Below are 13,962 nucleotides of genomic sequence, written 5' to 3'. Positions count from 1 at the left end.
GTCAATTGTTGACTCTAAATTGCCCGTAGGTGTGAGTGTGAATGGTTGTCTGTCTGTATGTTGCCCTGCGATGGACTGGTGACCTGTTCAGGGTGTGCCCCTACTCACCTTTCGTAGTCAAACTGCTATTTTTTAAGCTGCTAAATACACTTCGAAGCTGGGAATGTTCTCTGTCAGTGAATAAATGTAGGAAACATTTAGGCTAGAACCTATATTCAAGTTAGACAGACGTAGGATTGATGTAGTCTAGCGTCTTTATTTTACTTCTGTTCGTTTTAAGGACATTTCATTGTGTAAATAACGGCTTATATTGCATAAGGAATGAATAATTCAAATTCATATATAATGCATACAATTAACAAATGTATCATGTATATGATGAAACAGGCAAAGCCATGTAACAGACTTGCTCCAAAAGAAGGACTGCTCACCACAGTTTGCTACAGCAACTGATAGTGTCCTGAAGATGATCATAAACTACATGAGACCCCTTTCAATAGTAGAAGATGAGGGCTTCCATGCTGTGGTCAACACATTCCAACCTGGCTGCATTCTCCCTAAAAGAACATGCTTCACCAGCATGATGGAAAAGAAGTATGTGGATGAATTAGAGAAAGTCAAAAAAGATAAAGAAATAAAGAGAACTTGATTCCAACTCACTTCAAAAGTGTTGCAATTGTTGTAGTTTACATCTACAGTAATGTTATGTCTAAAATAAGCGCAGAACTTTTGTTATATAAAATGAACTAAATTAAATGTCCCCAGTGTTTTTTTTGTTTTTTTGGGGGGGGGGGATTAATCATTTAGATTATTTGATTAATCGATAAATTAGTCGATAGATTAATCAATATGAAAATAATCGTTAGTGGCAGCCCTAGATGTAGATGGTTGCTGCCTTCTGTCAGATGTTACATACAGGACAAACCACTTCCTGTGTCCACTATGTGGCATTAGACATTCTCTGATGAATACTGTAGAACACATTATGTACATTTTTATATAAAATAGATCTTAGTTACTTCTTATTGTTAAAGCATGGGTAAATGTCATCAGTTCTTTTGTCAATACATGTGAAACTAGAAAAATCATAGCTTCAAATTAATTAAACTGTTTTTAATGATAACTAGTACATTTTCCACTACAACAGTCACATAAAAACTCTTTATTATATGTAGTACTGAGGACACACAACTTTTTGGAATAAATATTAATCTCATTTGTTTGGCTTATAACCCCTGCAAGCCAGGGATCATTATCCTAATAGCTGCAGCATGAATCTAACATGACGTCATCAACTGGTAATTTACAAGTGACTAGCAACAAACTAGACAGGAGTTTGGATATTGACTCAATAATGTATTATGATAGCGATAACAGTGGCAGCTAAGCAGAGCTTCTTGTAACCTCCCTATTCTGTATAAATCTGATTAGGAACAGAAACTATAGGTTTAAATCAAACATGTACTGTGAGCACAAAGTGTAACGGCCTCTGAGTACCGGTGTAATGTGAATTATCGTCTCTGTGTTGTGTATTTTTATATGAAGACAAAATCCACTGTTTTGGCTCAGCTCGCCGTTTATTGAGTGCGTCCACACGGACAGTATGGAGGGGAGCGGGACACCTGGAAGCAGGAGCACACAATCACACACAATGGCCTGAGCTCCGCCTCAAGCACACACACTATAATACAAAGCCAGAAATTAGCAGCAAACGTAGCATTTGAGCTAGTGATTCCCCCACAAGGCAGTATACTTAAATAACATAAAGAGAAATACATTGCACACACGCAGTGGTGCCTTTGAAAGCAGTAAGTTGCCACATGTGGGTATTTAACATTTACAATGAATAAAAGAACAGAAATATCTCAGTGCTAGCAGAGCTCATGAGCACAGGTTTTTTTTATTCTTACAGCTGTATCACCAGTCTGAACCTTCATGTTGCCAGGAGGGGGTAAACCAGCATTTATGTGTGGACGTAAGACTGAGGTTCTGCTGAAGGATGAAAGAGTCTGGGCTAAAACGAAAAGGTATATTTCAGTTAGAAATCAGTTAGGTTTTCTGTGTCAGAGCATTATATCAAAGTTCCCAAGTTGCTACAGCAGTACCTTTTGATGAAAAGTCAGCGTGACAAAGGAAAATTTCAAGAAAAACACCAGCTGTGAATGGCATAAGTAATCCAGAACGATAGGGTTTGGGGTATGGCACATCCATTCTTAGATGGGCTAGATACATAAAATGGAATTCAGACATGTGCAAAGATTCATGATTTTCCAGCATGTTTAGGCTCTCAAAATGTAATTCATTTGGAGGAATCACAAAACAAAAAACATCCCTTCTTTAACACATTGAGGAGGACAGGAGCCTCAACATGGAAGTGTACAGGAAACCCACACACATGGACCAGTACCTGTTGTTTGATTCACACCACCCACTGGAACACAAACTGGGAGTCATCAGGACCCTGCAGCACAGAGCACAAACTGTACCAACCAGCTCAGAGGGGAAGAAGAAGGAGCAACACCACATCAGGAAGGCCCTGCAAACATGTGGCTACCCGAAGTGGGCACTCATCAAAGCCACAAAAACAAGACCCCCCAACAACAAGAAGAAGGACAACAACCGGCGGAGAAAGAACATCTCCATTCCATATGTGTCAGGAGTATCAGAGAAACTCTGCAGGATCTTCAACAACCATGACATCCCGGTCCATTTCAAACCCATGACAACACTGAGACAGAGACTGGTTCACCTGAAGGATAAAACTCCCAGGGAGAAACACAGCAATGTGATATATGCAGTCCAGTGCAGTGAGGAATGCTCTGATCTGTACATTGGAGAAACTAAACAACCACTCCACAGAAGAATGGCTCAGCACAGGAGAGCCACCTCCTCAGGACAAGACTCAGCTGTTCACCTCCACCTCAAAGACAAAGGACACTCCTTTGAGGACAACAATGTTCACATTTTAGACAGGGAGGAAAGGTGGTATGAAAGAGGAGTCAAGGAAGCCATCTATGTTAAGCTGGAAAAACCTTCCCTTAACAGAGGTGGTGGCCTCAGACATCATCTTTCTACCACATACAATGCAGTGATTCCATCCATTCCCAGGAAGTTTGCACATACTCACAGTAAGAACAAAGGGCTGTCAACCAGTCCCCCTCCGGCAGTTTCATAGTCGTTAGCCAGTCGTTAGACACACCTGGCCCAGTCAGCCAGAACATCACAGGTAAGTATGGAAACATTTAGTGCTATTGTTTGTAAGTTTTACCCAGACCCACCCACTGAGGTCCTCCACCACATATAAACCATGTTTCCCACCAAACAGTTAGAACTGATGAAGCTGGTTGGATGAGCAGCGAAACGTCTTCAAGAAAACTCTACAAGTCCAGACGCTTTGCTTCAATCTTTTCTACGTATGATGACCTGGATGACTGAGAATCTTCATCAACAAACCCTTCTTTAACATAAAGGTGGGCCTTTGCCCAGCACGGTGCCCTAAAACTCCTGCATCTGCTGGGTGATAAATTCACATCATGCAAATACAAAACAATTGTGTGTGTGTTGAATGTATACACATTCTCTAAATGTGTCGATACAATCGATACATTGACGTATTAGAAGGGACTGGCAGAATACACCGCTCAGAACTGCAGCAGTATTCAGGGGGAGGTCTCATCTTTCTAAATAGATTTTCTGCATGTGTCATTTTAAATCCAAAGAATCTCCCACAGCAGCCAGCATGTAAAACAGAAAATAAAGGAACGGCGACATTAGATGATAATTATCTGCAGTTTTGTTCTCTCAGCAGATGTCCTTGTCCTCTACAGAGTGGGGTAGGCTGTGAGGATGGCAGGGTGGCACACCAAGACTAGTCATTAATCCTGGTTTCTCAAAAATTTCAAAACACAGCTTCAGTGAATTCTCTCCACGGCTGCAGATGGTGACATTACACTGAAATATTAAAGACTTGCGTGCATCATTCTTTTTATGCATTGAAGCATATTTTGTGTAGTGCTTAGGAATATTAAAGCATAATTTATATTTCAGGAGTTTGACACCTTGACATTTTGGCACCTCTGTTTTGAATTTCAGCATGCGGTTTGACATGTGTGTATTAATAACATTGTGATCTCGGAGGGCCATGGCCTCAGGCTACTTGAACAAGACTACTAAAGAAAAGGATTTCAAAAGGAATTGTAGAGCAGCCTAGGGACTCGTCAAAATCAGCCCTGATACTGTTGCCCTGATAAAAATCCATTACCCGCAAACGTGAGGGGGGATGGTGTGTGTGTGTGTGTGTGTGTTTAGAAAGCCGTACACTGTTTTCATGGTTGAACCTTACAGGGCCATGATTGTGCCTAATCTCTTAAACCAAATGTCTTTCTTTACTCTTTGCTCTCCCAACTATAGTCTGCTCACGTTTTATTTTATTTTATTTTTTACATGAAATTGTAACGATAAAATCATAATAATAATTTAATTTCTGTATTAAAAAAAACTCTGTCAAACCAAACTGTACATCTCTTTTATTTGATTTTTCTTTTTTTATCCTCTTTAAATTCTGACCTGTTTTATAGAGACACAAAGACAGGTTGTAAAGCGACGGCCTTCATTTTGTTAATTTCAGTATCTGAGAGAATTTTCTTTAAATTTGGTAAAAACATTTTGGTGTCATAGGTCAAAGGTCAAGGGCTCAGTAAACTTATGCAATTCCTATGCAGGGAACATAATTAATAATAATAATTAGCACAAATTAATTTTTGGATCTCAAATAAAAAGGTGCTAATTAGATTAAATTACAAAATCGATTAATAAATGTATAATAAGTAATGACATTTAATAAAAGGTTCAAATTTGCCTTTACTCTATAAATTTGACATTGTTAAAATTAAATTAAATAAAATTATTGCAACTATGTAATCCAGTTATTATATAGTTTTATTTACATTGCATGTTGTAATCAAAATTGCCTACACAAAAGGAAACTGTGGGATGAAAACTAGACTCTGCCCTTAAGTTCCACCTAACCCTAAACACAATACATCAGAGAATCAATAGTTATTTGTCCTTGATTTAGGATTATTAGCTTAGACTTTGCCATCTCAGCACTAGCCTATCTAAAATGTTTTAAAAGGTGTTCCACTGATGCTTCAGTATGAATATAAACATACATCATACAGCTGAAAGCCAACTTTTTTAACATCATCATCACAGCTTTATATCAAGTACAGGCATAAAGACAGCTGGCTTGAAAGTGAAGGTCACTGGTTTGAATCCCCAAAGAAGAAATGTGGAGAAAAATGAAGAGCTCCTTTATCCTCGAATATTTGGACAATGAAGATTCTTTTTGTAATACTTAAAATTGTAAAAGGTACATAATGAACAATTGTGACATAGGGTGTGTTCATTTTTACTCAACCAGAAGGATTAAATCTGCCTTCAAAGCAGTTCAGTATCAAACAGGTGTAAACTTCTTCATTCAATTCTCTTTAACTTTCTATTAGGTCTTTATTATATTTACTGGCAGCCCATGGTCTGTAAAATGATTCGATCTGAAAGGTGAAACATAAGAATTAATATGCTGTTAGTGCTAGACAGGGTGTAACACAGAACACAGGAGCAAAGGGAGTGCCAGTCAAACATGATTGGATTATCAGCATGCGGTTGTGGAGGCATACTGTATATGTCAGATAAATCAGATCGAGTATTCCTCTACTAGACACCACTAAGGTGACAATCATCATCATCATGATTTAGACTTTCTCAGTCTAGTAGTGCACATGATTATCACTGTTTGATGATTTCTGTCAAACCACAACAGACCAGAAAAATATGCACCCCATTTTTGATTGCCCTGGCATCATTCAGGCTGCCTGAATCACCACTAGCAGGCCAGGAATCATGAAATAATTCATAATTCATGATTCCTGGAAACTACACTGCTCTATCCTTCAGAGACCTGGATGAGTATGGGAAAATAAACATTTTGCATTTTACTTTAGGGCTGTGAACATCACCTTATAAGACTGTTGTTGTGTTTAGTGTACTTATTTAGTGTAGTTCAGTAACAGATTGCTTGTTTACTGGTAAAAAAAAAAAAAAAAAAAACACCAGGAGTGAACTTGGTGGAGGATCACGGTCAGGGTCTGAAAGACTCACATATACAATAATTATTAAAAATGGTCCAATCTGGCCTCTTTCGTTGCTGTGTTTCTGAGACAGCCATGTTGGATCCTGTCACAGAATGGTTCTGGCTTCTCTGTTTTAGATTACTGTAGAGATGATCTCTACACTCTTCATAGCTATGCTGATGGATCAGTAGCCAAGGAATTATTAAAGGTAGGGTAGGAGATTTCATTCGGATGCACTTTTTGTTAAATTAGTGTAACTTCTCTTTACAATCCGATAGCAACCGATTCGTTCGGCAGTTTCGCTTTAAAACGAAGAATATTAATCATCTGTGGAAGCTATAAAACGCTAAAAACATCAGCCAATCCTACGAGGCGCCCCTGCGCATATAGTTGGCTGGTTGTCACTCTCTTCCTGCTCTGCGCGCACCAGAGAGGTACGTGCATGATGGCTGAAGTCACAGACTGGTTGGGAGGCGTGGCTTCGGGGTGAGCTTCGAGAGAAAGGGACGTGTGTTTACTTTCAAAATCTGGCTGACTCTCACTGAGTGTTCAAAATCTCCTACCCTACCTTTAAGACCTATTTTTAAACCTTTATTTATTTTTTTATTTATTTGATTACATCTTTTTTCTTTGCTGATTTCTATATCTTACTATGTTTGTTCATATTTTATAATTTCCTTTTCCTTCCTTACTATCATTTTCTGTATTTCATTGTATTGTTAGGCAGCTTGTGGGTCAATTTTGCATAAAAAGCATGACATAGTTTTATATAATTAGATTTTGTTAGAGCATTACATTATCACTTTTTAAACATGGCACTAATATGCAGACTAAAGAGAGACTTTTTGAAAAAAGTTAAAATGTAAAGGGAAAAAAGTGCTTTCAGATCTAATATGGTAAAAACATGTCTTTTCAGCTGAGGTTAATTCATTACACCTTTTAAAGTGAAAGCATGACCTTCATCTTCCCATTTTTCACTCACTTTTTCAAGTGGTGTCCTATCAAAGCACACTTAGAGGAAGTCATCTAATTCTTCAAATCTCCTTTATAACAGAGTGGGATTTGTGCTACTGTCCCTTTTTCCTCTGCTGCTGGTGTAGCGTCTGCCTAAGACACTCGACACATAGTTTTCCATGGCTGCACAAAGCCCGTTCCACCTGATTGTCTCGTGGTTAACACGGTCTCAGCATTCATCCAAACTGTTCATACCTAACAAAGCTCCCACATGAGACAATAAATGGCTTGACCGTGTAAAACGTACATCTACTAACCACGCTATCTGCCCACACAGTGAGTCACAGAGCTGACCCCTCGGTCACTGTTTGAAGTGTGGAACAAGATGATAATATGTTCTAATGAAGTGCAGCTTTACATCTGACTCAAAATAATACATGCACAACTAAAGGGGTTTTCAGTAGAACCCATTCACTTCCTGTCTTCATAGGCAGCACCTTCAGTAAGTGAAGCTGCTGTGGAAGTCAAAATCCGGACTTACAGTCAACACACAGGCTGTGGATATTGAGAACATAGATTGGTTTAATTGAATTTCCAGTGTCTTCCAGCCCGAGTCACCAGAGTAGAGATAATTCTCTTATTCACATCAATGCAGACCCTCTGCTGGGTGCAGTGAAAGGGGCTGTGGACCTGCTGTTTGCTGGCAGGATCTGCCACAATCAATTACACAAGCTTTGTTAAATACCCCTGTGATTTCCTGACTCCACTCACCCCACTCTGATGAAGAAGTAAGTTAAAGGAACCAAACAACAGCCGCTGAGACAAATAACCCCAGATCACTGGTCGACTGCAGTGCAATTTGGTGTCTTCAGATGGCTTAAGCTGGCTGAAGTAATGCTACAAGATGCTGGACTCGGTCATGGACCCCCCCTCCCAGTAACCACCACATAGCTGCCTTGCCAGCTGGAGGCTCCTTTCATCCTGCGCAGTCACCCCAGTGTCCATTCTGGGCCCAGACTGATGCCAACACATACGCACATTACTCGGCTGAGACATTCAGCTCATCAGAAACAAAAACAACAGTAAACACAGACATGGTCTGTACCTTAGCTTTTATCTGTGGTTACATTTTAAATATTTTTATTGGATTTCATCCAACCGAGTCTTTAGTCCCTTTCTCAATAGGTGTGTGGTACTCATATGTGTATATACATACATATCTAATAGGAAGATAATGTTTTTTAAAATATGATACTATTTTCACACATTTCACATTTAGTAGATATGTGCAGGGTAAAGCAACTGGAAAACCCGAATGTTCCAAGTCTTACAGCACAAAGAATTAAAGGTATTTCAGCCCATCCTCTGCATAACATGCTGTCCTTGGTAACAGTTAGGGGCAGGTACTTGCCATCATGGCAGCCAAAAATGGCAACCATGTGGGAGCATTTTTCCATTTAAAAAATGATTCTGTGTTTTAAGAGATCTGTACCTAAGCCCTTACCCTGTTTTAATCACTAACCTTAACCAGTAGTTTTTAATGGCATCCAGGCACGATTAAAAATGAAACTAAATTGTGAGCAAAAAGGAAATTTAACACCAAAAACAAAACAGCTCACAGTGTCAGGGGGACTGGAACCCCAGACTCCTGAGGGCCTGGTACATTGCTTCCTTACTCTATTCCCATGTTAGAATGATGTCAGGTAATACAATCATATGCTACATTAGCATAAACGTGTCGTATCAGGTGGATGTATTATCAATCAATTGTGATGATGTGTCTATTTCCATGCATTAATGAGTATAGATCTATGCTGGATGGAACATTTTGCCTGAAATTCAACTATTTATGATATGATCAGTTTATTTTAGGATTTGATTAGGAAATGGAATATGGATTAAAAAAACTGTAAAATACGGTATATACAGCAAATATGAATCAAAATAAAATCTGTCCATCACACCCGTTTAAATTAATTAGTAAATATTAAAATGATTTTCCAGTCGCCACTACAGTGTTCTGTATTTTTATCTTCTGTAACCTTCTTTTGACAAAACATGTAACATTAAATTTTGGGGGTTTCATTTTTCTGGTTTTCTACCATTTATTTCGAAGATTCTTTCGTGTCCTTAATAGGCCTTTCAGAATAAAACCTAGAAAACCAAATGGTAATAATCAAATTCTTTGAGACGTGGCTCTAAGAAATTATAGATGAAAGTTTTTGAAGTTTACCGGGAGTTCACTTTTGAAAGCTAACTGTTCTGTGGTTATTTTACTGTATGTCACAGTTCTTTTCATGCTAACAAATGGAGGCTCTTTGTGTGCCCTGCGTTTTAACTTGAAGTCTCTGTGAAGCTGTATCTCTCATTGGATATGCTATCGTCTCTGATGTGTAAGATGATTTTTCTCTTTTGTTAGCTGCTGTATAGAAACAGGTTTAAGTGCCTTAGTGGAACTCCTATTCACACCCATGTTCAGCACTCTCCCATGGCCTCTTCTCCATTTCCAGTGCCCTGAAAAAAAACATGTCATTGTGAACCATGACCCCACCCTGATCCACATCCACTCTCCATCAGGAAGCCAAACACATGCCTGAACAATTAACTCCTGCACTGCCATCAATTTAGCCCAGAGGGAAGAAAAGATTGAGTCACCCAGGTTCAGGCAAAAAAAAGAAATGGGTAAAAACATTGGGATAAAAGGGTTTTCTTAAGAAAGACAGAAAAACATGTTTTTCAGTCCCTGCAAAGTAACTGTCACTGGAGTGACAAGGAGACACTATTGAGAGCCTCCGTTCATTCAGCCAGTTTGTCTGAACTGTTCAACAAACAATTACAGGGAGTCATCAGGGTTATGTTTATCTTGAGACCAGGCCTGTGTGGAGCTGCCTTAAAAGCTACGGCGAAAGAGGCAAGTACATCTCCTTCATAAACTTGTGATGCTGGGTCTCAGTATTGATTTCTGTTCAACGCAGCAGTTGCTGGTCAGCAGGAGGCTGATGGCAGCGTGACCCGCTGTCTCTTCATCTTGCTCTGAAGTCCACTGCTGTTACCCTGATACATCAAAATTCAGCCTGCCATAATCACCCATCTAATGTGGGACATCTATATAATGCAATTCATTTGATTTTTTTTACTGAGGGACAAATCAATGCTCGACACCAAAGAATGCATGGCAGCCTTCAAAAGCTGTCTGCCTAAACACACAAGCAGCGCCGAAAACGTCTATGCAGTGAATTTGTGGGAGCACAAAGGGAAAAAGAGTGAGGATTGAAAAGGTCTTTTTTAAAAACTCAATTGCTACTGTAATTTTCATCACTTGCTACATACAGTGTATAAATCCGTTAGGCTACAGCTGACTAGAAGTTAACATTTGTAGTTACTGAATTTTATTATTTGAATTGTGTTTAACCATTGACATCATCTCAGCTTGCTATGTGCTAAATGCCTTTCTTGAAACACTGATCTGACTCATTACAGTAATAGCATTGGCACTAAACACAGTGCCAATAAAGGAAATGGAAATAAAGAATAGAATGTTGATGTGTGAGCTTTAAATGGCCTGCTTTCTTCTGTCAGATTTGCTGTAAGGAATTAGTCAAATTAACAGATTTTCGCCCTTGATGCCCCTTCATTCACTTCAGACATATATACATATAAAAACACAGGATTTGGATTTGTGGATTAACAATTTACTGCCTCATTATAAACTATCTATTTATGGTGTCTGTTTTATCTAACAATATAAAAATGGGTTGATAATGACTCATATACAGAATTGTGTAATCGTTATTTCAGAAATTTGAGTTGGGTACTTTCCCTGTTTTTATTCCACACTAGCAGCAGCGTAGTGTGGCCTACAGCCTTCAGCCTGTCAGCTCCTCTGCCCGTCTCCTTTCACTTGCTTTATCAGCTTCTTTTCCTTCCCCTCCAGCTCTCCATCTACTGTTCCCCTTTGACCTTCAACCCCACCACCTGCCAATTAATGCCAATCAGGGTGGCAGTGGGCTGATGTGGTGGTGGGGGTAGGGACTGGGACCACCTGGGTATCGCTTACAGCTGGCCTCTCGTTCCTACCTGTCAAAACCAAACCTCTTTCCACCACAGAGGAGCTGTAAGTATTGTGGTTACCCTGTCTGAGGACTCCAAACTTGTATCTGCTATGGCTCAGTAATATATGTGTGTGACTAAACGGTCAAACCAACGTGGGTCCTATAACATAAATCATTTAATACAAAGGTTAGGGGCTCATATGGGGTTGGGGTCTAAAGCGTCGCGTTGCGTAAGGTTGCAAGAAGTTTGGAAAGTAAGTGAGCATAAAGGCCTTCTGTGAAGTAAGAGCTACACATCTGTGTGTGTAATGCATGTAAATGTGTGTGTTTGTTAACGGGTATGAGAGAAGTTGAGGCATTCTTGTCACACTGCCTCACAGCCGTCTCACCATCACCCAGGGATCTTGTCAGCAACTGCCCGTTTCAGAACTCAAAATCTTGTGTTAAATAATACATTAACATTTTTTTTGTAATGTAAAAAAAGCTGGCTTTTGCAGCATTAGTGGGACAGTAATGCCACCTGACAATCGTTCCCTGCAGTCTCGACTGTGGCCTGCAGGAAAAGAGTCAGACTCCTTGTGATTGACAAGGACAGAAAGTGGAGTAGTCCCACTTCTGTTTTTGAATTGTCAACCACAGCCATGGGATTTGAGAGTGAAGGATGAAACCGTGACTTTGACTACAAGAAGTAAAGGACTTAAACATGACAAGTGTGATTACAATATCCAGGAACGTCATTTAGGGCGCCAAGGTAAGAGCCAGTCTCAAAAGGACATTCAATTATTTATAACACTGGGGAGAGTGGGTACTTTCAAGGCCAAACAGCTTACAGCCGTTTCAGGGAAGGTGTATTCACTGTAATACTAAGTCCACTATTTACAGCTGCAATAAAACAATCCTAAATACATGGTAGGACATACACATTTATTTTTAAATGTATTTAAAAATAAAACTAGCCATGACACAGAAGTCAGGTCATTTGATGTAGTTTTAGACAAAGAGGTATCCAATCAAAATGGGACTTAAACTTCATTCAGTTTAACATATGAATATAATGTCTTCATGTGGTGAGGCCTGTTGGCCGTGGAGAGAGAGAGAGAGAGACAGGCATTTTGTGACCCTCAGCACTGGACACATGACTCCTCTGTCCCTCACATGCATATACACACATATTCAAGCACACTGAAGCCATGCTCAGTGGCCTGCAAACGCAATGTGAGCAGATGTGAAAAGTATCACTGGTGTAGTCACACACTTTTACAGCAAGCGGCTTCGTGGACAGACACCCATACCAGATGCCGTGTGTGCCCAGGGCTCAGAGGCATCACTGCGAGGGGAAAAGCCAGTGCGGGGAAATAAGCACCTGTCATGTGCCAACTGAAGTGTTAAGTGCACAAATTGTGGAGGCGAGCGTGATGTTTCCGCAGGGGTGACAGCTTTAGGTCTGGGTGCCAGGGCCTGGCATATCATGCAGAGCGACCCCCCTTCCCCATTTGCTGAGGGGCACAATGGCAAGTATTATTTACTGGATGTCTGCCTCATTTCTTCATATTCATCCTGGCTGGCCTCCACAGGGCCACAATGGGTGTGTGCCCCCCCACCACCCCACACCCACGGCAAGCATTTAGATCATTTATTCAGTGTGCGGGGTGTCAGCCGCAAACCAAATTGCCCACATTTGTGTTCTGAGGTCCTCTCCTCGCGCCTCTCCCTTCAGGTTGGGCATGAATGCGAGCCGTGGAAGGTGCATCAGGCTGGGTGTCAGAGGGCCTCTTCACAAACTAACACTAATGCCACATGAAGGTATTTCTGTGGACAGTGTGAAAGTGCAAAATGTATGATAAATTGAGCATGCCAGGAGGGCTATGGCTGTGAAGTACTGTGGCTGGTTGCAGGCATTGTTATGACTGTGGCTATTTTGTATTATGGGAGTTGACAGTGCACTACTGGCAGCCGTAGAAGGCAGATTTATCTGGGTTTTGTGCACCAATGAACAACAGTCACAATGTGGGGGGGGAAAGCAGTTTTAGAACATTTCTGAATTACACAGAACTTCAAGGACATTATAAACACCAAGGACCCAGCTAATGCAATTAGCTAAAACCCCGATACAACAAGATGACAGGACCTTGGAAATACCTTTCTTTTTAACTCTCCACCTGTTGTCAAGGTGTTAGCAGCAGCAGAGTGTTTGAATAAAGGAATACGTGAGTGTATTCAGAAACAAATAGCTGAGGAGATAGATGGAAGGCATGTAATGGTTTTGGGCTAATGGTTTCCTGATGTTAAAATAGTGGAACAAGACATTGGCTTAGCAGGCCAGAAATATCTGTAAGAGACAGACGATAGCAGTGTGAACCATTACAGGACAAACAGGCTTGCATTTGTCTTTGCCTGTGCTGCCATCCACAGTTCAATTAATCTGGTTAGTCTGCCTGAATAGAATACATGATAGACCTTTTTATGTTTGGGGTTTCTTCTCACACACAAATTACACATAGCATTCTTCTTTCACACATGAAGTAGATGGTTGTTTCTTGCTGCCATCTGCTGGAAATCATAGGAAACACAGTTGCCTCATGTCTCAAATGGCTGGAGCCTGCATAGTGGTGCAGGAATAACTGTTCAGACTTCATACAAGACATCTTTGGGTAAATCATCAGGCAGCCAATTCACACAATCATAGGTATCATTGCTACCAGTAGCAATGAAAAAAATCCTTGTTTGTCACAGTAGAGCCACATTGGGTATGATATTTTATTTAACATCACCTTTGTGTCTGCCATTAAACAGTCTGGCCCTGTTTGCTCTCCATTAAATTATTT

This window comes from Parambassis ranga, chromosome 3 (genome assembly GCF_900634625.1).
Source record: "Parambassis ranga chromosome 3, fParRan2.1, whole genome shotgun sequence".
Classification (NCBI taxonomy): Eukaryota; Metazoa; Chordata; class Actinopteri; family Ambassidae; genus Parambassis; species Parambassis ranga.
This window is presented reverse-complemented; position numbering follows the sequence as displayed.